This window comes from Rhinolophus sinicus, linkage group LG02, assembly GCF_036562045.2.
Source record: "Rhinolophus sinicus isolate RSC01 linkage group LG02, ASM3656204v1, whole genome shotgun sequence".
NCBI lineage: Eukaryota > Metazoa > Chordata > Mammalia > Chiroptera > Rhinolophidae > Rhinolophus > Rhinolophus sinicus.
The window spans coordinates 83,829,949-83,853,025 of NC_133752.1; the positions used below are offsets into that span (position 1 = coordinate 83,829,949).

Sequence of the window (23,077 nt, forward strand, 5' to 3'; positions counted from 1 at the left end):
TACACCCCTTATTACACTCAGCTCACTAATCAGCTGTATCTGGCACTTTTTACTTTGAATGGATGTTGAATTTTGTCAAAGACTTTTCTGTACCTATATTAGAAAAGTATATAATTCCCCTCTATTAGTCTCTTGGTACAGAAAGTTACTTTTAATGTATGAATTTGTCTAAGTAGTTTTTAGACCAAAAGTCTGTCATCTCTTGGCATGAATGATTAGTGCAGACATAGTCAAACAGGTTGTAAGAAAAAAAAAAGGGAACTAACATTTATTAAGGACCTACTATGTGCCAAGCATTGCAATAAGTACTTTATTTCTTTAGATACGAGTATTTCAGTCTCATCCAGTCTTCTTTGTTATGAATATGTCACTGCTGTAACACCTTCTCACAAGCAGAGGATGAAAAACAGAAACGTCTCCCAAAGTTAGATGCAGATAGAACAGGATAAAAGTGGGAAAGGGGTCCAGAATTAAGGCATTCAAAGACTAACATGTGAGCACTTTTTCCCATGACCATGTACATCAAATGAGTCAACAGATATAAACATTGCTTGGGACATAAGGACTCCATAAAGGGTAGCTATCATGATGATGATGATTTTATTACCAGGTCAGACAATTAAGTTCGCGAACTCATCCTAGAAAAAGTGCTACATACCTCATTGCTTAATATCACTACAGTCACCTTCGAAATACTCCCCTTGGGAAGCTATGCACCGATGCCAGCACCTAGTCCACCCTTCAAAGCAATTTTGGAATTCTTTTTCCGGAATGGCCATCAGAGCTGTTGTCATATTACCCTTGATGTCCTGAATGTCATCAAAATGTCTTCCTTTCAATATTTCCTTTATGTTCGGGTAAAGAAGGACGTCACTGGGGGCCAGATCATATGAGTAAGGAGGGTGTTCCAATACAGTTATTTGTTTACTGGCTAAAAACTCCCTCACAGACAGTGCCATGTGAACTGGTGCATTGTCGTGATGCAAGAGCCATGAATTGTTGGCGAAAAGTTCAGGTTGTCTAACTTTTTCATGCAGCCTTTTCAGCACTTCCAAATAGTGAACTTGGTTAATTGTTTGTCAAGTTGGTACAAATTCATAATGAATAATGCCTCTGATATAAAAAAAAAATTAGCAACAGCATTGCAACGAGTCCACAAACTTAATTGTCAGACCTCGTAAACAATGTGGATGTCACTAAAATTAGAGATCTAAGTACAGGACTATTTAAATCCCAGAAAGGACAAAAATTCACAGAAACAGGTCAGAGGAGAGGCATATACACTTTTGGCCCAGACCCCAGTTGTGAAGATCCATCATAGTTACAAATGTTTTGCTTTGTTGCTTCTGCAAATTTACTTAACATTTGTCAGAACAGAGTCCCAATTTCTGGACAATATGGCCCCATAGAGTAAAGGCAGTTTTCTTTATAAGAAAAGTGTAGGCACCAAAAACGGGACCCCTGCTGATAATCTTCTAGAGGCTTGTACAGCAGTGTTGTTCAAGTTCTGACCTGAGTATAGAAGTCCTCTGGGAGCAGCCCTCCCTGTCTGCCTCTCCTCTGCCTCATTCCTCCTCGTTCCCCTCTGCACTTCATGGCTTTAGTTAACTGGACCTACTGGGAGTTCCCCGAACACTTAGGGCATTTTCCTGCCTCGGCCTCCACCCCAGGTTGGTGGGAAATGGGAAAGAGCCGTTCCCTTTAAAGGACTAAAGTGTAAAGGTGAGACCGTTATCTCTGACTTTCAGATGAGTCCAAACTGATGTTCCCGTATCTATTTGATAAACACAAATATAGACACAGTGAAAGTCATGTCAGCCAAAATCACGTAGACTGAAAATGAGGAAAGGCCAAAGAGAGAAAAAATCCAAATGACTTAATTGGAAAGGGAAATATCTGCAGGGTAAGTCCAACACAGCTTTCCTTCATTTTAAGCAGGGAAGGGAAGTCAGCAGGACAAAGAAACCAAACATCCCACCTCTGAGGAGAAACACAAGTGATCCAAGGAAGGCAGGGGTCTGCGTCCTGCTCCACCCAGGGGCTGGTCCCCAGCTGGCTGTGCAAGGAATTCGGAGCGCTTTCCTAACCGCCGTGCAAAGTTGCCTTCTCCACCAACAGCAGATTGCCCGCACCTTCTGAGAAATGGCCTCTCGTCCAGCAGGGACTCAGGGTGAAAACCTTCACAAGAATTGTTGGCCAAGGGAGGCAGTTCTCCTGCAGTTCTTTCAAACCCAAACCCAAAAGCCCAATAGATACTCAGGCAACCGAATTACTCTCACTCCCACTTTCCTGACTTGATTTCAGGGCCTGTCAAAGGTAGTGTTGGATGCCTGTTTTTAAGTTTATTTTCTTACCCCTAGTCAACATACTCTTTCTCTGCAGAGCTTTGCCTGATCTCCGTATGCAAACGCATGCTTTCCAGGAAGAGAACAGGGAGGACATAGTGGGACTTCTCAGTCTTCATAGGTGACGCTAGTACTGCCAGCTGGGTGATGCCGGGATGTCAGGAACCCAGATCTGGTCAATTATATTTTCCTATGAAATTAAATCTCCATCTGCCATCCACATAAATACTAATTAATCTCTAATTTGGATTTGTAAACTGATAGGAAATTCCAAACACAATTAAAAGAAGTAAATATACTTAGGCCCAAGTCAAGTATCTTCCTTGTCCTAGAAAAATTACAGATGGAAGGCACTTGGAAAATCATGAAGTGTTACGTAAGCATGATGCTATTAATGCCCTGCAGGAAAGCCACGCAGCCTCAGACCTGCCCCCAGAAAGAGCACTTCCTAATTACTGATCTTAGAGGCAGATAAATGCAGGGCATGGTGCCAAGATTTCTTTCAGTTCCCTTCAAGTTACTTTGCAGCTCAGCACTGAGAAAGCCTTATGCCCCATCACAGGTGGTCATCTGCCTTTCCTACAGGGTCCCCACTTTATCCTGCCAATGGACACCTCCTGTCACCCCGTGGGAGCCTGGAAGAACAATTGCCATCCAAAAAGAGGACCTCAAGCCCTATTTAGCTCCACAAGTGTGCCATACATTATCAGTGGCTACATTGAGGTATTTTAGGAACTTCTCTAAAACCACACCAAATACACACACACACCCTACAACACACACACACACACATGCACACACACCCCACAACACACACCCCACAACACACACCCTACAACACACACACACATCACAGCATACACACATCACAGCACACCCCACAACACACACACGCATCACAACATACACACCCCACAACACACACACACACATCACAACACATACACACCGCAACACACACACAGGCACACGCACACACACACACCCCACAACACACAGACACACGCACACACACACAAAATTGAGCAAAAATACTATAAATCTCTGGGATGATGATTGTACAGTTGAGTTTCAGAAAGGAAGAAACTAAATTTATAATAAAACAACTGACTGGATTTTAGGGGGAAAATTCTCAAGGTAATTATACAAAACCCACTTAACTATTGCATTTATGTGAATAAAACATTCATTTCTATTAATCAAATTTTTCTTGTTTCCTTTTCTGGTGATTAGCTTGTGTTTCTGGCAAGTAATTTTGTATTTCTAGTGTTCTCGTAATCATTTTAAAATTTGTTATCTTTATTTGAATTGATTTTTTTAAGACTCTAAGTAAAAGGAGTATGCTTGCTACACAAGAGAAGTCTACTAGTCACTTTCCCAACTAAGCGCCCTCTTCCAAGCACATAGCTCCCCTCCACTCTTCTGGTACGTGTTGTAGAAGAAAGAAAACTAAACAGGATGCCAAGAGACCAGAATTCAAGTTCTGCTCTACTTTCAGCTGACCTTACAATACTGGGCATTCGGTTGAATTTACTTGAGCCTCTGTTTACTTATCTGCCAAAGGCTGGACTGGATCAGTGATTTCTATATGTGATTCCCACTAAATCATCCAGGGGAATTTTTTGAAATATTCCGGGTCCCACTTCAGCTATAATGAACTGGAATCTCCAGAGGCACTACTGTGGATGGTCAGTGAGGAGGCCCTTCCTGCTCTTCAGCCCCTTCCGAGGACCTTCTTTATGTCTACTATCCCCCTGTTTCCCCGAGAATAAGACCTAGCCGGACAATCAACTCTAATGCGTCTTTCAGAGCAAAAATTAATATAGGGTATTATTATACATATTATATTGTAATATTATATTATAATATTATATTATATTATATTATAATATTATGTTATATACTGGGTCTTATAGTAAAATAAGACCAGGTCTTATATTAATTTTTGCTCCAAAAGACGCATTAGAACGGATTGTCCAGCTAGGTCTTATTTTCAGGGAAACACTGTAGAAGGCTCCACAGGTGTCCTCCTTCCTCACCGAGTCCTAGCCCTCCTCCTGTCAATCAAGAACAAGCTTGGAAGCCAGAGGATGCCCCCAGGGTCTCCTGCTTTCATTGGTTGGCCTTCCAGTCCATTCAAGCCTGGATAGGTGCCCAGGGGTTCTTTCTTCCCTAACAGCCTCCAGGCTTCCTCTTCCATCCATGTGCCCTGTCCTCCACCCCACCTCCCTCCATCCTGTCTCCGTCACCTTTCAGTCAAGGCCAACAAAGCTGGAGAGATGTGGTTCAGGCTCTGTCCTGTGAGGGCACCAGAAGATCCTTAAATTATTCAGAGTGAAGCTTCTATTACACACACACACACACACACACACACACACACACACACCAGCAACCACCTTCTCTCCACAATGTCAACCACCTCTCACAGCACATCTTCCGTGGGCCGTCACCTCCCCTACCAGAGGCAGAGGCAGGAAACCCTCTCTGAGTCTGGTTAGGAGCACACTCAGCCAGATTAGCTGTGTTTGAATCCCTACTTACTAGCTGTGTGACTTTGTTCAGTCACTGAACTTTTCTATACCTAAGTTTCCTTGTCTGTAAAGTGGGATTATATAATAGTACATACTTATTTCATGGGGTCTTATGACGATTAAGCAAGTTAATATATATAAAGCACTAGAAAAGTGCCTGAGCATAGTAAGTTCTATATGAGCTAGCTAATTATTACCAGGAATGAAGATTGGGGAAGATTACAGGGAGTGAAGAGGCTGACAAGCTCATACAGTCATTTAGCATTCTGTTGTTCATCTAGCATAGAATCTAGGAAAAAGAATCTCTAATTTACTTTTATTATGGTGAGTGGTTCATGGGTCAGAAAGCTTTGGATCCCTGTCCCACTTTTCCCTGTGTCTAAGCAAGCCAGGTGTGGATTTCCTCCTGATAACTCTTCCAGCTGATGCTCAAAGAAAGAAGGTGTCTTTCCTCAGAGAGAAATGCACTTATTTTCCAGGAAAATTTTCCCCTAACCTCACTATTACTGTAGCCTTCTTTCAAATTGAAAACAAATTACGTCACTATCAAGCCCCCAATAATATATTTAGTCACGTTAGCCATGTGAATATTTGAGATTATCTAATCCAGGTTCCTTATTTTATAGGTAAAGACTGAACCCCCAAGGCCAACTGGCTAGCCAAGGCCCCACAACCTATCAGTGGCACCTGCCTCTTGGCCTCCAGCTGCACCCCTGTCCTGGGCACCACACAGCGTCCGCTGGGATGGAAGTGCAGTCCCGGGCCCCTCACCCTCATGCAATAACAGTGTTCTACTACCTCTTGATTATTTATTGATCGATTTGAAATCTTGAGGGACAAGATTATAATGGACCGGGGGTAAAACCTACAATGGAAGGTGGAGAGCCAGGATCATAAATTCATTTCACTAAATTTTTGGTACATAGATTTTTGAAAATAGGTATTTGAGAAGGGCAAATGAAGGAGAGAAGGAGGGGAAAAGTCCAGGAAACTTCAAGTCAGTTCATTTAACATCAGGAGCTGAGAAAATAAAACATCCGTTCTGTAATCACCTTGATGGGAACATCGTGCAATGAAGAAGGCAGCATTTGCCCTCTTAGACAATCATGTTAGATTTACCCGATTTCTTCAATAAAATTACAAATGTACTACATAGGAAACTGTGTTAGATATTGTGTTTCTGTATATGGTAGATCTAAAGAGAAACAAATGCAATTCTCATCTTTTCATCTGGATTTCAGCCAGGTACCTGAATCCAGTTCTTGATAGGAATTGCTTGTATTCAAATTCCTCCTAATGCTTCCAGGAGGTCACTTGTGCCCGTGTTGGGTTAGTAAGTGACTGGCAGAGATGAGGAAGCCATCTCAGTTCAGATCGGGGCCCCCATGAACACCCTATGCAGTGAGAGAAGTCATTGCTTCTGTGCTCCTGTCCCCAGCCCTGCAGTGTCTGTGGAGATGATGTTTCCAGCTGGCGTCTTTCCACTCACCAAGGCCTTTTCTCCTAGCAACCGTGTGGGCTCATCATCCTACAGATCCCTGATGGGCTGGTATGAGTCACCACGTGTTGTGAAGGTGAGCGGCAGGGAGCACCACGGGAACATTTAGAGGTCAACCGTATAATGCTGAGCTGGGCATGCTGTTTACAAGTAAAATGTGCAGCCTTCTGCTTTCCACTTGCACAGGTAAAATACTCAGTGATACACCTTTAAGTTTTCATTTTCCAGAAACTTTATAGTTGTGGGTCCTCGTCTTGTAACTTCAAAGTAAAAAAAAAAAAAAAAAATCTGCCCTCAGGAAGCTTACGTGCATATTGCTAAGTGAAAGAAGCCAATCTAAATGTAATCAATAATGTTGTAAAGATTTTGTAGGGTATCCGATGGACACTTGTCTCATTAGGGAGACCACCTCAGGGATGATGTAGATGCCTGATCACTGCACTGTACACCTGAAGCTGAAGCTGAGTAGCAATGAATGTCAACTACAATTTTATATATATATATAGTTACAAGAAGCGGAGTACAGCATTAGGAACAGAGCAAGTGGAAACGTAATGACTGTGTGTGATGTCAGAGGGGTAGTGGATGCAGGGAAGGTGGTTGACACTGTGTGAGGGATACAAATGATAAATGTCCAATTATTACATTGTTTTGTGCACCTGAAACTAATTTTAAAAAATCATGGTAGGATACAACAACAAAAAAGCCAATCTAAAAAGGCTACATCCTGTATGATTCCAATTATATTACAATCCTGGAGAAGAAAAAAACTATGGAGACAGTGAAAAGTTCAGTGGTTGCCAGGGGTTATGGGGCAATGGAGGAAGGAGAGATGGCTAGGCGGAGCACAGAGGATGTTTGGGGCACTGGAAATACTCTGTATGATACAGTAATGGTAGATACATGTCATTATACATGTGTCCAAACCCATAAAATGTACAATACCAAAAGTGAGCCCTAAGGTAGACTATGAACTGTGGGTGGTTATAATGTGTCAATAGAGGTTCATTCTTGCTAAACATATATGTACCATTCTGCTGACTGATGTGAATAATGGAGGAGGCTATGCATGTGTGGGGACGGGGGTAGATGGGAAACCTTTGTACCTTCCTCTCAATTTTGCTGTGAAACTAACACTGCTCTAAAAGCATCAAGTAAAAAAAAAAAAAGAAAAATCTTCCCAAATTTTCCCCCAAATCAGGTGACTTCAATGGAACCAGAAATAAAATCTGGTCATGATCGATAACTTGCCTGCTTCTCTCTCCCTTCTCTTCGCTACCCGGTGCATTTTCAGATTTGTTCCCTGTGCACGAAGGGACCATCTCCACAGATTAGCCGTCAGGTTCCCGTGATGCCAGGCCTGTGCCAATTTTGTGTTCCTCCTCCCTCAGAAATGTGCTTAAATGCCAGGCTCTCAAATTCCCTTTCCAAAGAGCCTCTTTAGTCTCTAGCCAATGCTGACAGTGCTCCACCCACATCACACCACACACACACACACACACACAACCACTAACCCCAGAGGTCACTTACAGACCAGTTCCCCTCCCACAGGGCTTCTCTGAGAGCTTTTTCTCAGCGTTAAACCCCAGGAGCACCCCTCAACTAGTGAGGGGTGAAGGGCTCGTGGATAACTATCCCATCTCTCTCAGCCCTGGTGGGGGAGGACAGTTCTCAGACATTCCACAGTCTCTCAAGTGTCCCCAGGAGAACTGGGCCTGTTGCCCATTTCGCTAATCTGCTCAGTCACACACCCAAATACAGTAATTGCACCTGAATCCTTGTCTCGTGGTTTGTTTTGGGGGAAACTCAAACTCAAATGAACTTCTTGCTCTCCTCAACAACTCCTGACTCTTCATTCTCACTCTTCCAAGCTGTATTTCAAAAGAGGCAGAATCTTGCCCGAGGTTAAGTGCTGTGCCTCTCCTTTAGAGCTCAACTGGAAATCGCCCACCCCCACCTCGGAACCTTCAGTTGCCCCTCTTAGTGGCTCCTTTCCCTCTTCAGTTCCTGGCCCCAGAGATCTGGCAGGTCCCCTGGGGTGGGAGGTGCCCAGAGGTGTGGCTAGGCAACCTTTAGTTTGCTTACATGACCAGAAAGGCCCTGGGGCTTAGGTCTGTGTTGATGTTTGGAGACAAGGCCTCTAGGGAGATGTTCTCCAACCTTTTGTTTGCCTGCAGCTTTCCTCTCTGTTTATTTATTTATTTATTCCAGCTATATGATTTTATTTTTTAATTAAATTTATTGGGGTGACATTGGTTAATAAAATTATATAGGTTTCAAGTGTGTATTTCTATAATACATTATCTATATATTGCATTGTGTGTTCACCACCCAAAGTCAATCTCCTTCCATCACCCATATATTTGGCCCTTTACCCTCTTCTACCTCCTCCCTTCCCCACTTACCCTCTGCTAATCATTATACTGTTGTCTGTGTCTATGAGTTTTTGTTTGTTTGTTTGTCTTATTCGTCTGTTGCTTGCTTGCCAGGGTGGCCGAGTAGTCTGAGGCACCAGATTCAAGCTTCTGCTTCTGGTTCTCGTGCACACACCACACAGCTGTATGACTGCTGAATACATTCCTGCTTACACCAACAGGTCTCCCTCTGCTTCAGAACCTAGACTGTCTCTAACCTGAGAAGGAATCCCATCTCCTTTCCCCAGTGTCCCTCTTCCATCCATTGTACTGACAATAAAAACGTAAGGCATTTCATTCCATAATATCAGGTGACATTTAAAATACCAGCAAAACCATCCAAACCACATGTTCAAACGAATACAACAGCGCTCATGACTGAGTGTGGGCAAAGAATGGGCAAGGTGTCGCAAGCAGCCCGTGGCTGTAGTGTTTCCCAGCCAGGTTTTGCAAGGGTTTAACTGAGTAAGCAAAGGGGTGGGAATGAAGTGTTTTAAAGGCCAATTTGGGGAGAACCAGAATAACATCAAGTATCAACTCATGGCCAAGCAGGACAAGAGGGACCTCCACCATGCTGGGCAAAGCTCTGCCTTAACCTCCCTTCCACAATTGCTTCTTTTCCTCACTAGCTCTCCCTCTCATCTTCCTCTTCCTTTGCGTCTGTGCTGGGGATTGGTGTCCTGCCCAGATGATGAGCAAATGCTCCTGGGGCTCCTGCATCACAGTATCAAGGAAAGGAGGCGCAACACCTTTCACCCTCACCCCCAACAAACACATCAAAAAGAGAAGAGGACACACAGATCAGCAATAGTTTTATCAACAGCTAGGACCCCAGACGTGCCCTCACTTCCCAAGACTTAGATACTTAAAAGCCCACGGAAGCTGGGTGTAAGCAAGTCTCTGTGATGGTTTTGCTGGTGAAAGCCTCCGAGGACCGGCTTACTTCAGCCCTCCATGCTGATTCAGTTCTTTCAGGAACAGCAGTTGAGAGCTTGTGTTCTGGCACCAGACACTGCTGGGTCTGGGTCCTTACTCCTCCACGTGCTATCTCTGTGACCTTGGGCAACTGATTTACCCACTAAGTTTCCTCCTCTATCAAAGGGATGATAACAGTATACACTTCATCATTTGCTGGGAGGATTAAATAAAATAATCCGTTTACAGTACTTGGCACAATTCCTGGCACATGGTAAGCACACAAAATATCTTGGTAATTATATTATTTAGTTAAGTAGGTTGGCCCACATTTTACTCTTCTAATTTCATGAAACTATATTCATTGTACCATCCCTGCATCCACCCAAACCCCTGGCCCCACCTGAAAACTCAGAAATTGCTTTTGAGCCCAGTTAAGTCTCATTGACCTCACATGTCACAGAAGGGTGATGTGGAACTGTTTTGAAACTTTATTCCAGTGTCTGCTTTTTGTCTGATCATTTGGATGGATGACGATGCACAAGCAGCTCCATGTTCTCTCCCAATGGGCTCAGAAGCTAGTGTTGCAGTTACGGATTTAAGTTCTTGGGGGTAGGAATGGTGGGGGCGGGGAGGGGGGGAGAGGAAGGGGACAGCGGATGCTTGCTGCAGCATCTTGCTCTTTTCCAGGAAGTTCCCTCAGGGCTGATCCCATTCTGTTGGAGGGCGGGCAGGCCTCGAAGAAACATTTTTGAGATCGTTTATGTTGTGGTCTATCTAAGCCAATTTAGTCCTTCACATTATTAGGCCTTTTTAAGGATTAATGGATACTGGTATGACTCACCGCAAAAAGATAGGGGTAGGTGAGTGTGTTACATGAAGCCACCTCTCTGTTGGGCAGTTTGCTGCAATGAAAGCAAGTCTCAGAGAACTCTGTCATGCCTACAACTATTTACTAGCAGGTGGTAAAGCCTGTTCTGTAAGTTCCATGAAATGGCAGCTCTCTGCTCTTGCAGGCATACCATCAAGGACCCTGCATGAAGGGTTTGCCTAGGGCGGACTCAACAATATCCTAGCAGCAGGGTTCAGCAGACATGGTCAGAACTGTGTGAGAGACGCCTCTGGAGGCCCAGGACACAGGACTGTGCCTGAAACCGTGGGCACCATTCCAAAGTATGGAGGAGTCACGAATGAAAAGCGGAGGCTGGAAGCGTGGATGTGGGAGGAATAGTGGAACAGAAGTCAGAAAGAAGTGCAAGATTGTGTTGACGACATCAGATCTGGAACGTGCTAACAGACTCAGTGTCCATCAGCTGCATTTTCGATTCACGGCTTTTCAAATCAGCCATCTCAAGTGTGGGGGACTTTTCAGTAAGCGCTGCTGGTTGTTCATTCCAGAGAACCTGGGGGTTAGTTCTCATTTTAGTTCCGTTAGAATTGCCTAGGATACTTATTTGTAACACAGATTCCAGGGTTCGGTGTCCAGAGGTTCTCATTCAGCAGGTCTGGGGTGGAACCCAGAAATTTGCATTTTTCAGAAGTAGCTGGGCCATTCTATCAAACACTGACCCATCCATAGCACTGCTCTAGGTTTAGTGTACTTTTTTTTCTGCCATCAGAAAAAGCTTTATTAGTTATTCAAGTACCACGTACTCAATATGAATTTGAACAATTCATAGGAGTGTAAAGAAAAAGTGAACCAGCTGATTAGGGAATAGAGTCAATGGAATTGTAACAGCTATAGGCAATGTCAGAGGGGTAGTAGATTGGGGAGGGAGGGTTATCACTTTGGGAGGGGTGTAAATGTCTAACTATTGTTTTGTATACCTGAAACTAATTAAATAAAAATGTACACAATGTTATATGTGAATTATATATCAATAAACTTGGAAAATTTGGTATTAAAAAAAAAGAACCAGAATGGATAAAGAAGTTGTGGTATATATACACAATGGAATACTATTTGGCGGTAAGAAAAGATGATATAGGAACATTTGTGACAACATGGATGGATCTTGAGAGAGTAATGCTGAGCGAAACAAGTCAGACAGAAAAAGCAGAGAACCATGTGATTTCACTGATATGTGGTATATAAACCAAAAACAACAAAAGAACAAGACAAACAAATGAGAAACAGAAACTCATAGACACAGACAATGGTTTGGTGGTTGCCAGAGGGTTAGGGGGGTGGGGGGTGTTGGGTGGGAGATGAGGGTAAGGGGGATCAAATATATGGTGATGGAAGGAGAACTGACTCTGGGTGATGAACACACAATGGGATTTATAGATGATGTAATACAGAATTGTACACCTGAAATCTATGTAATTTTACTAACAATTGTCACCTCAATAAATTTAATAAAAAAAAAAAAAAAAAAGAACCAGCTGAAATGCGGCCACCTGAGATATTGGGTTATCTTATTAACATTTAATGTGCAGAATGCACTTGATCAAAGGAACTGCTGAGCCAAAGCCAGTCCTCTTATTAATATTTTATAAACGATCACTTTAGGAAATGTTTAGGCGTGAATAAATATGTATTCGTTTGTATAGGTGGGATCATACATATTTTGGGGGACTTAAATGCATTCTTTTATTTCTCTTTTTGTCTTTGCTTGCCTTCCCCCCACTCAGGCTTTCATTTCTCCCACTCCTGTCAGCTTCTACACCACTTACAGGTATGTGTCCTTTCATACTTTTCTCCCTGCTTGCATAATCAAGCAAAAATATGTGTATAGGATTTTGTCATTATTTGACCAAAAATGTGAGGGTTTTTTTGTTTTTATTATATATGAATCAAATTATTTCCTTAAAAAAAACAAATCATATATATATAATGATTATATATAATGATATGTAATGATTATATGTAATGATAATAATATAACTTCTATATATAAGATTCCTTTTTTTAAGGAAGTTATTTTATTCAGGCTATTGAAATAGGAAGAATGTTTATTTTTTAAAAGATTTTTATTAAAAGATATAGCTAACAGACAACATTATATCAGTTTCAGGTGTACACCTAGTTGTTCAATATTTATATACCTAAAGAAGTGATCACCATATTCCAGCAACCATCTGACACTATGCCACGCTATCACAATATTATTGACTATATTCCCTATGCTGTAGGTTACATCCCCATGACTTAATTTGTTTTATACATGGAAATTTGAACCTCTCATTCCCCTTCACTTTTCCCCCTTTTTTAAATTTTTCAATTACAGTTAACATTCAATATTATTTTTATATTAATTTCAGTTGTACAGCATAGTGGTTAGATATTTTTATAATTTAAGATGTGATACCCCTGACTAGTCTAGTTCTCACCTGGCACTATACATAGTTATTACCGTATTATTGACTGTATTCCCTATGTTTTACTTTACATCCCGTGACTATTTTGTAACTACCAATTTGTACTTTTTAATCCCTTCACCTTTTCACCCTGTCCCCCCAAACCCTCCCATTTATCACCCCAATAAATCTAGTACCCATCTGACACCATACATAGTTATTAAATATTATTGACTATATTCCTTATGCTATACCCTACATCCCCATGATATTTTGTAGCAACCAGTTTGTACTTCTGAATCCCTTCCCGTTTTTCACCCACCCCTTTCCATCTGGCAGCCATCAAGATGTTCTCTGTATCTATGAGTTTGTTTCTGTTTTGCTTGTTTATTTTGTTCTTCATATTCCACGTATAAGTGAAATCCCATTGCATCTGTCTTTCTCTGTCTGACACTCCACTCAGCACAATACCTTCCAGGTCCAGCCATGCCACTGCAGATGGCAAGAACCCATTCTCTTCCATGGCTGAGCAATATTCCATTGTATATATATACCACCTTCTCTTTATCCATTCATCCATTAACAAACAGCCAGGCTGCCTCCACATCTTGGCCATTGTAAATAATGCTACAATGAACATATGGATGCACACATCCCCTTGAAATGCCATTTTGTTTTTTTCTGGATAAATACCCAGAAGTGGGATTACTGGATCATTTTTTGTCTCTTGTTATAGCCTTTGTTTTAAAGTCCATTTTGTCTGGTATAAGTATTGCTCCCCCAGCTTTTTTTTTCCATTTCCATATTCATGAAATAACTTTTTCAATCCCTTTATTTTCTGTCTATCTGTGTCTTTCAAACTGAAGTGAGTCTCTTGTAGGCAGCATATTAAGGGTTTTGTTTCCTTATCCATTCAGTCAAGCTAGTTTTTGATTGGAGTATTTAACCGATTTACATTGAAAGTAATTGTTGATATGCAGTTATTGCTATTTTATTCATAATTTTGATTTTTTTTTTCACCTTAAAGAAGTCCCTCTATCATTCTTTGTATTACATGTTTGGTGGTGATGAACTCCTTTAGTTTTTCTCTCGTCTGGGAAGTTCTTTATCTGTCCTTCTGCTTTTTTAAAAAAAATTATTATTATTACTATTATTATTATTATTATTTTAAATACATTTTATTTGGGGAATATTGGGGAAGAGTGTGTTTCTCCAGGGGCCATCAGCTCCAAGTAGTTGTCCTTCAATCTAGTTGTGGAAGGTGCAGCTCAGCTCCAAGTCCAGTCGCTGTTTTCAATTTTTAGTTGGGGGGCTCAGCCCACCATCCCATGTGGGAATTGAACCGGCAACCTTGTTGTTGAGAGCTTGCACTCTAACTAACTGAGCCATTCGGCCGCCCCTCCGGCAGCTCAGTAGCAGCTCGTTTTCTTCAATCTAGTTCTGGAGGGCACAGCTCACTGGCCCATGTGGGAATTGAACTGGCAACCCTGTTGTTCAGAGCTCGTGCTCTAACCAACTGAGTCATCCAGCTGCCCCTGTCCTGCTTTAAATGATAGCCTTGCTGGGTCAAGTAGTCTTGACTGTAAGGTCCTTGCTTTTCTTCATGTTGAATATTTTCTGCCAGTCCCTTCTGGCCTGCAAAGTTTCTGTTGAGAAATCAGCTGACAGTCTTATGGGAGCTCCCTTGTAGGTTACTAGTTGCCTTCTCTTGCTGCTTTTAGGATTCTCTCTTTGTCTTTAAACTTTGCCATTTTAAATATAATGTGTCTTGGTGTGGGCCTATTTGGGTTCATCCTGTTTGGCACTCTGTGCACTTCCTGTACTTGTATGTCTATTTCCTTCGCCAGGTTAGGAAAGTTTTCAGTCATTATTTCTTCAAATAGGTTCTGAATCTCTTGCTTTCTCTCTTCTCCTTCCAATGATGCAAATATTGTTATGCTTGATATCCCAGAGGCCCCTCAAACTATCCTCATTTTTTAAAATTCTTTTTTCTTTTTGCTGTTCCGATTTGGTGTTTCTGCTACCTTGTCTTCCAAATCACTGATTCAATCCCCTGCTTCATTTAATCTGCTGGTGATTCCTTTAGTGCATTCTTCATTTCAGTTATTGTATCCTTCACTTTTGATTGTTTTTTTTCTAATGGTTTCTGTGCCTTTTTTTAAATGTTTGCTATCTCTTTGTTGAAGTTCTTACTAAGTTCCTTGAGCATCCTTATAATCATCGTTTTGAACTCTCTCTCTCTGGTAGGTTGCTTGCCTCCATTTCATTTAGTTCTTTTTCTGGAGTTTTCTCCTGTTCTTTCATTTGGGATGTATTTCTTTGTTTCCTCATTTTGGTTGCCTCTCTGCGTTTGTTTCTATGTATCAGGTGGATCTGCTATGTCTCCCAGTCTTGGCTGGGTGGCCTTATGTAGTTGATGCCCTGTGGGACCCAGTGGCACACTGTCCCTGGTCACCTGAGCCGGGTGCTCCAGGAGTGTCCCTTGTGTGGGTTGTATGTGCTCTCCTCTTATATTTGAGGCTTTATTTCTATTGGCACGTAAGTGGGTGGGATTGACCCTCAGGCAGACTGGCTGTGCCTAGGGCTTACCACACAGAACAGGATTCACCCCAGTGGGCTCTCGTGCCTATTGAGACCGCCCTTTGAGTGTGCCATTTGTGGGGCTAATTGGGTGGTGCTATGCTGTGGTCTGAAGCCAACCTCCAAATATCTTGGTTCTGGGTCCTCTTGGGAGGGGCTCTGGTGCTGGGCCAGGTCAGCCACGGTCTGTGATTGGCCGGGTACTACCTGGTAGGAGCTACAAAGTGATCCATGGTTGGTCATTATCTGTGCTGGACCTGGAGGCACATGGGAGAGGCCACACTGTGGGCGGCTGCCACCAGTACTGGGTCTGGGGTAGCTCCTCAAATAGCCATGATACTCCAAAGCCTCCTGCCAGCTGTCCCATAAGGTTCAGCCTCGTATGGTGTGGAGTTGGGTGTGGTGGGGTCTCAGTCAGTCACCAGGGTGGAGGAAGCGGAGCTCACCAGACCAATTTAGATTCAGATTTGGCCATGGGCATGGGGGAGAGCTCAACATAGGAAAGATGGTGTGCACCTCTGGCTGCACAGGAGCAAGACCCCACACAGGGAAAATGGCAGCTGTCCCTCCAGTCCTTGCCCTGCAACCACACAACTTAGTCTTTCCCCTTATATCTCCAATGCCCAAGTCACTGTCCCTCCACCGGAACCCAGGGTGAGTGCCTGCGAGTTAGTGAGTCTGTGCTTGGGCCCTTTAAGAGGACATCTGAGTTTCCCTCTGCTTTCCATATGTCATGCAAGGTGTCAGGCGAGGTCTCTGGTCCTGCTCCTCACATAGGAACGCAGGATATGGTGAGGCCAAAAAGGAACACCCACAGAGCCATAGATAGGGGAGTCATACCACTATAGTCTCACTGGTGGCTGGGTTGGAGACACAAGAGGCAGGAGCCACACTATCCGCAATCCGCCGTCCACTTCTCTGCCAACCAACCAACCTCACTTGCTAGCTGCAATCCGTGGTGCTAACTGCAATCCGCTCTTGCTAGCTCAGCCACCATCTTCTTGCTAGCCTCCCATTTTCTGCTAGCGTAGCCACAGCAGTTATATTAGTGGCCAATGGCTCACTGGTTACAGTTGACGGCCAACTAGCCACAACTGATGGCCATCCAATCATAGTTGATGGCCATTTACTACCTGAGCCAGCACCTTTCCGCGTGAGGCCCAGAGCCTGGAAACTGCACTCCTGGCTCTGTCCCCACACCGTCCCAACCAGATGATTGGAATCCCTACTGTTTTTCACAGCCAGATGTTGTGGGGGCTCCTCTTCCTGGCACCTGTACTCTGGGCTGGGGAGCCTGGTGTGGGGGCTGGGTCCTTTGTTCCTCCATGAGGAACCTCCGTGGCGGAGGTATCCCTCCCAATTTTCATCTGCCACACAAAGGTTTGGGGCCCAGCCATTTTGCATCTTCGTCCCTCCCACCAGTCTCGACATGCCTTCTTTATATCCTTACTTATAAAACTTCTGTTCAGCTAGACTTCAGATGGTTCTCTAGGTTGATTGTTCTATATTTTAGTGGTAATTTTGATATGTTCTCAGGATGAGGCAAGCACAGCATTTATCTACTCTGCCATCTTGGATAATCCCTAATTATTCCTTTTAGTGGCTGCATGATATTCCATGGTATCATACAACATGAGCATTCAATCTCTTTCTAGTATATTCCCACCACAAACAGTGCTGCAAGAGACATGCCTTGCCCTCAAGGAGTTTATAATATTTTACGTTAAACTGTTGTGGTTGGAGATGGATAATCAGCTTTTGGTGTGTTACAAACCACACAAAACTTAGTGGTTTAAACTGATAACCATTTGATTTAGAGCAGGGTTAGCTGGGTGCTTCTCCTGCCATGGGCTGGCTCAGCTGACCTCTTTTGGGCTTCCAGTGCATTTTTGATCAGCGGGCAGTTTGGTTGGTGGCTGCATAGCCTCACTCACAGGCCCAGGGGTTGGCAGGCTTGTTGGCTAGATGGCAAGAGCATCTTAGCTGGTCTTTTCTCTGCCCTGCATGGGCTCTTATCTCTAGTAGACTGGCCCTGACTTTTTCTCATAGTGTTCACAGGGCTCCAAAGAGCAACAAGAGAAGGTAAGGCCCAATGTGTAGACCCTTTTCATGTCTCTGCTTGTGTTATATTTGCTTTTGTCCCACTGGCCAAGGCAAGGCACAGGGCCAAATCCAGAGTCAGTATGAGTGCAGCAGAATTTGCCACCTTGGCATAAGGATTATTTTGAGCTCAAGGCAGTTGGGGGGAAAGCAATACAATAAAAGCTTTCTGCTCTCCCCCTATTTGCCTAAAACCAGGACATAAAATTGTACAGAAGTTAATAACTGACAACCCTAGACCCTTATCAGACCAGAAAAGGCACTGGAGGACTCTGCATAGTGAACTTTACTGACTAGACTTATCTTCCATTAGTCCCGCATAGGTTCTCCTTCCTATAATTTGCCATCCTAAATACTCACAACCCTTTTCCTTTGTCCTGCCACTTCTCTGAAAAAAAATTTTTTGTTGTTAAGATGCTATATCAGCCTAAGTTCTAGCCACTCTCTGTGAGTCATTCATCCCTGAGTTTCTTCCACGTATATGAGATTATACATGCTAATAAACTTCTGTTTGTTTTTCTTGTTAATCTGTATTGTGTTACAGAGCCTCAGCCAAGAACCTAGAAAGGTAGAAAACTATATTTTCCTCCCCCGTATTATCCAAGAGCATAAACAAAGGTAGGGGAATTATGCTGGCCATTCTTGCAAACAATTTACCGTAGGCGATATCTGTCAAGATGTTCTAAATGTTTAATAGGAAACCAAAAGTCTGTGGAAATTTGTGAATTAGAGGAAAATAACCTGTCATTTCCTGCCCAAAGGTCAGTTCAAATGATGTGACAGCACGTTTCTAATGATCCAAGGGTCGCAGGACTCGTGAGACATGGTCTCTGGAAGAGCGGACACCATCTGCTCTGGTCTCCCTCCCTCCACAAATGCTCCCAGGGGAGAGCTCTCCCAGTAGCTGGTCTCTGCACCTGCTACTGAGGGGCCACAGGAACGATTCTTTTTCGTTGGGTCTCATGTATCCATTGGTTGTATGTGTATATCCTGTGGAAAGTCCTTAGTAGCACACGAGGCTTCCACTGGTATTATTTTTCTGACTCTGCATTGCCATCTATCAGGGTCATCTCAGGTCTCCAGACTTTGAGCTCAGATTTGGAAGACTTGAGTTCTAGTCCTGTGTGTTCTCAGGCAGGTCACATTATGTCTGAATTTCACTTTTTTAATCCATTGAATGAAGGAGTTGGCCAAGAACAGTGCTTCTCAAAGTTTAATGTGCATACGAATCACCTGGCGATCTTGATAGAAATGCAGCATTTCAGGTCCCACCCTGGTCATAGTGAGTCAGCACCTGCTTTTTAATGAAATCTCCTGATCTAGAGCAGCTGTTCTCAACCTTGGCTGCACTTTAGAATTTCCTGGGGGAGGTTTAACGTAGGGGTGCCTGGTATCCCATCCTAGAGATTTTGATTTAATTGTTCTGGGGTGCAGGCTGTGCTTGAAAGAACGAGGAAAGGGAGGGCTAAAGGAACCTGGAGAGAGGAGCTTGGCAGAGGACTCAGCCTGCAGTGGGGAAGCACAGCTACTGCCACCCTGTAACCCAGTGGCGAAGTGGCCATTGGAAGATTCATATCCCAGCCTCCCTCTCCTCCCACCCTCTCATTTCCGGCCAGTGTTTCCCGTTTGTGAAACCCAACTGGATTCCAGAGCACAAGGGAGCCCAGCTGATGCAATACATAAATGCCAGCCTCCTGTACTCATGGTTGAATGGAGAAGGATGGAGAATGGGTCTGAAAAGACAAATGGAAATTATCCAGCAGGGGGTGCTTGTTTTGAAATGCAGGTTCCTGGGCCCCAGGCCAGACCTATTGAAGCGCCAGGAGCTTCTTCCCACAGCTGGAGGTAGAGTCTGTGTCTTTTCATTGTTGAAGCTGGAAAACTGCTCTGTGAGAGAAGGAAACCCGTTTTTGCTTTCTTGGGTAGAAGCTCTTTCTGGGCTTCAGAGAAGCCTTTCTTTTGTTCTGAATAAGCACCACTCTTGTCTACGTGGAAGCCTTAAACCAGGGAAGTAAATCAAATAAAGATGCCTCAGACTGAGATGTTAAAAATATTTTTCAATTATGTAAGTTAGGTGTATCTCTAGCAGCATTGTAATTTTTCAGATATTTTGTAAAGTATGTATGTGTTTTGATTGGACTGTCCCTGATAATTATTGGAATTTTTTTGAAAGGGGTGTGTGTGCGAGAGAGAGAGAGAGAGAGAGAGAGAGAGAGAGAGAGACAGAGACAGAGAGAGACAGAGAGAGCTTGATTTTTGCTCAAGTATTTATTTCAGGAAATCAAAAGACCAGACCTCACTAGGCATATTTTTCACTAAGTTCTCTTCATCTCAACCGGAGGAAAAAGAAAGAATGTGCAAATGGGCTTAGGGCTGAGCTGCCTACATTGGACTGTTGGAATCCCACACATAATGCTACTTAAGACTAATAACTCAGACTGGGAGAAATACGGTATCAGCTCTTAGGTTTGCCTCCCCTGAGCCACATGCGAGAAGCACCCGACAACCTGTGCTGAGGGTGGCTTATTTCCCGCCTTCACTTGTCCTGCATTGGAAAAAAGAGGCCATCCGGGAGGGGTGAAGGGTAGGGTCCAGGTCTTGAGCAGGGACGCACACTCTGGGAAGAGTGATGCCGTGGACGCTGGGAGACTGGGGGGTAAGGAAAGAAGTGGCGTGTTGGAGACTTCCTGTGAGAAAACGACTAATAGGCTCTAGGAGTAATGATATCTAACACCGATTTTTGAGGTTTTGTTTTCTGCCTTGTAATCCCTTTTGGTTTCAGTGATGTTGTGTTATCATGACAACGTGGAGTTAGCTATACTTTGAAGACATGCCTGTCCAATGCTTGAGAGCGTGGTGACCACACTGTCACAAGTTGGCAGAGGGCAGGGAAGAGGGTTCCAGGGTAGAAGCAACAGCCCAAAAGGAATGTGAGCAACATGTATGGTGGACTCCTCGTAGATTCTCAGAAATATTGGGAAAAGGGCCGATGCAGACTGGACTTTCTGTGGTGAGGCAAATAGGGAACTGAGTTAGTTGCGTGGGAAGGTTGACCACACTCTGCTAGCCCATCACAAAGGCTGGAGGACTTGAGTTCGAAAACAGCTCTGCTTCTGCCTAGGATCTTATAAGTCCTTAAGTCTAATTTCGTCATCTCCAGGCCATTGTCCCGAATCTCGTAAAAAATAATTCCATCCATTTCTAACCCTCTGAGCACAGTCCAAGGGGTCAAAAATGGAATGACTGCAATGCCTGTGTCTCCCTCCTCCTCCGCGTTCTACCATCCTCTGGGCTTATGCAAAACTCCTCCTTCCTCTCAGGGCTACAGTATTTCTTGTGCACATTGCTAGATTCACACAGGGCCAGCCGTGCCCTAGCTCAGCCAGCTCAAAAATTTCTCTTGCGTTTCCCACTGGCTCTCAGATGGACTCCTCTTGATGGCATCAAGGAGCGGCGTCATCACCCTTTCACACGGAGTATGTATAAGAAGACAAGGCCCTTGTGTGGCATTTTAAAGGTATATCACAGGGGCCCATTTCATCAACCACCCATACCAGTATTGAAATCGCTTCTCAGTCATTCATCACTAAGCACCAGGCAGCTATTTCCCAATGTGTCTTGGCCTCCAGCACCACTGGGACCCAACCTCCATTGCCGCAGAATCATGAGGCCAGTCAGTCCTACCATGTCTTTCACCTTTTGGTCTTTGGCCACCACATTAGATGCAATCCTCTGCCCCCTCTCTCTTCTCACGTACTCTCATCCCCGTTCTGCTCTGGATTCCCTCCCAATGATCCTTGCCTTACCCTTATTTCTCCTGCAAATCCTATTCCCTCATAAATAGATTCTCTGACGTTCTTAACTATTAACCCATTTATTCAGTCAGACAACAATATTTTTTAAAAGAGTTCATAATGTACCAGGTTGAAAATACAGTGATGAATAAGATAAACAAGAATCTGCTCATGGTGCTTACACTGTAATGGGGGACAAATAAAATGAGTAAACAGCATGTAAATAAGTAAACAAGATACTTTCAGATAGTGATAAGTACTTTGATAATGGAATGGTGTGACTAGAGGTACAGAAAGGGCACTTCTATAGATAATATGATTGCGGAAAGTCCGTCTGAGAATGTGATATTTGAGAAAGGTCTGAATGAATGGAAGAACTCGGCAGTGAGGCAGCTCCAGGCTGAAGTTTCAACTCTGTAGATTGGCAACCCTATCAGTTTATGATTTCCAACCTGGGATGTGTCCTTAGAAAATCCTGCCAAGTTTTTTTTTTTTTTTTTATGTGTGCTGGCCAGCTTTCTCACCTGCGTTGTTCATCAGATATTCAAAAAAAATTTTCACCTTTTTTAAGATCATACCCCATCCTGCCTTATTCTCCCAACAACTGAATTGCCTTTTACAGGGAAAACTGAGAGTGTCAGGGAGATCTTCCTCAACTGACTGCCTCTTTGTACCTGCAGTTACTACTCCACTGAACCCATATTTCCTCCTGTATTCCCATCTCAAAAGATGTGTCCCTGCTCCTTCATATTCTTATGTACTGGATCCCATCTCTTCCGGTCTGTTCAAGGCTGTCACCAGCCTTCATCTATAATTTCAGTTCTGCTCCATACTGGCCTCTCCCATTCAGCATAAAAGAAATGCTCACATCACTGTCTGCGTACCATAAATACTACTTTCTTCACTCTCATAAACTGCTGATAGCCATGTAAGTTAGTTAAAATAAAAATAACAATAATAATAAATTCAACAAGCATTTTGCAATACATTTCAAAAGCCTTAGATTTTTACATAAATTTTAATTCAGTAATTCTTCTAGAATTTCTCATGGTTGTGCTCAAAGTCATGGTAACAAAACTTTAGGGCTATTTATAATATTGAAGAATTGTAAAGCCATACTGTTCAATAATAGGAGAGATTACTTAAATAAAATATAGTATAAATATATAATGGAACACTACCTGTTGCCCTTAAAGATGATGTTATAGAAAAAAACAGGATATGAAAAGTTGTTCGTAATATACAGAAATACAAAAAAAGTCTACAAAATGATTTGAAAACCATAATATCATTTAAAAATATATTTCTTCTTTTCAAAAGACTGTAAGTGTATTGTATATACCAAAATGTTAACAATGATTATCTAGGGGGGAAGAGAGTCTATAAAATAGTTGATATTTTCATACTAATCTGCATATTCTAAATTTTCTATACTAAGACTACACATGGTTTAGTAATGAGAACTAAATTTATGTTTACATTCCTTCTTTGTTCCTACATATCACTCAGTTATTTTTCTTCTTTCAGGGACAAGCTGCTTTCAAGAGTAGCCTTCCGTCTCGTGTCCATGTCCTCCTCTTCCTGTCTTGTCCCAGTCCTT

General features: G+C 43.0%; 1 pseudogene; it reads left to right on the plus strand.

Moving 5' to 3' along the window:
* The window catches only part of LOC109447295 (centromere protein L), a 69,759-nt pseudogene that overhangs the window by 13,405 nt on the left and 33,277 nt on the right, over positions 1-23,077 (plus strand).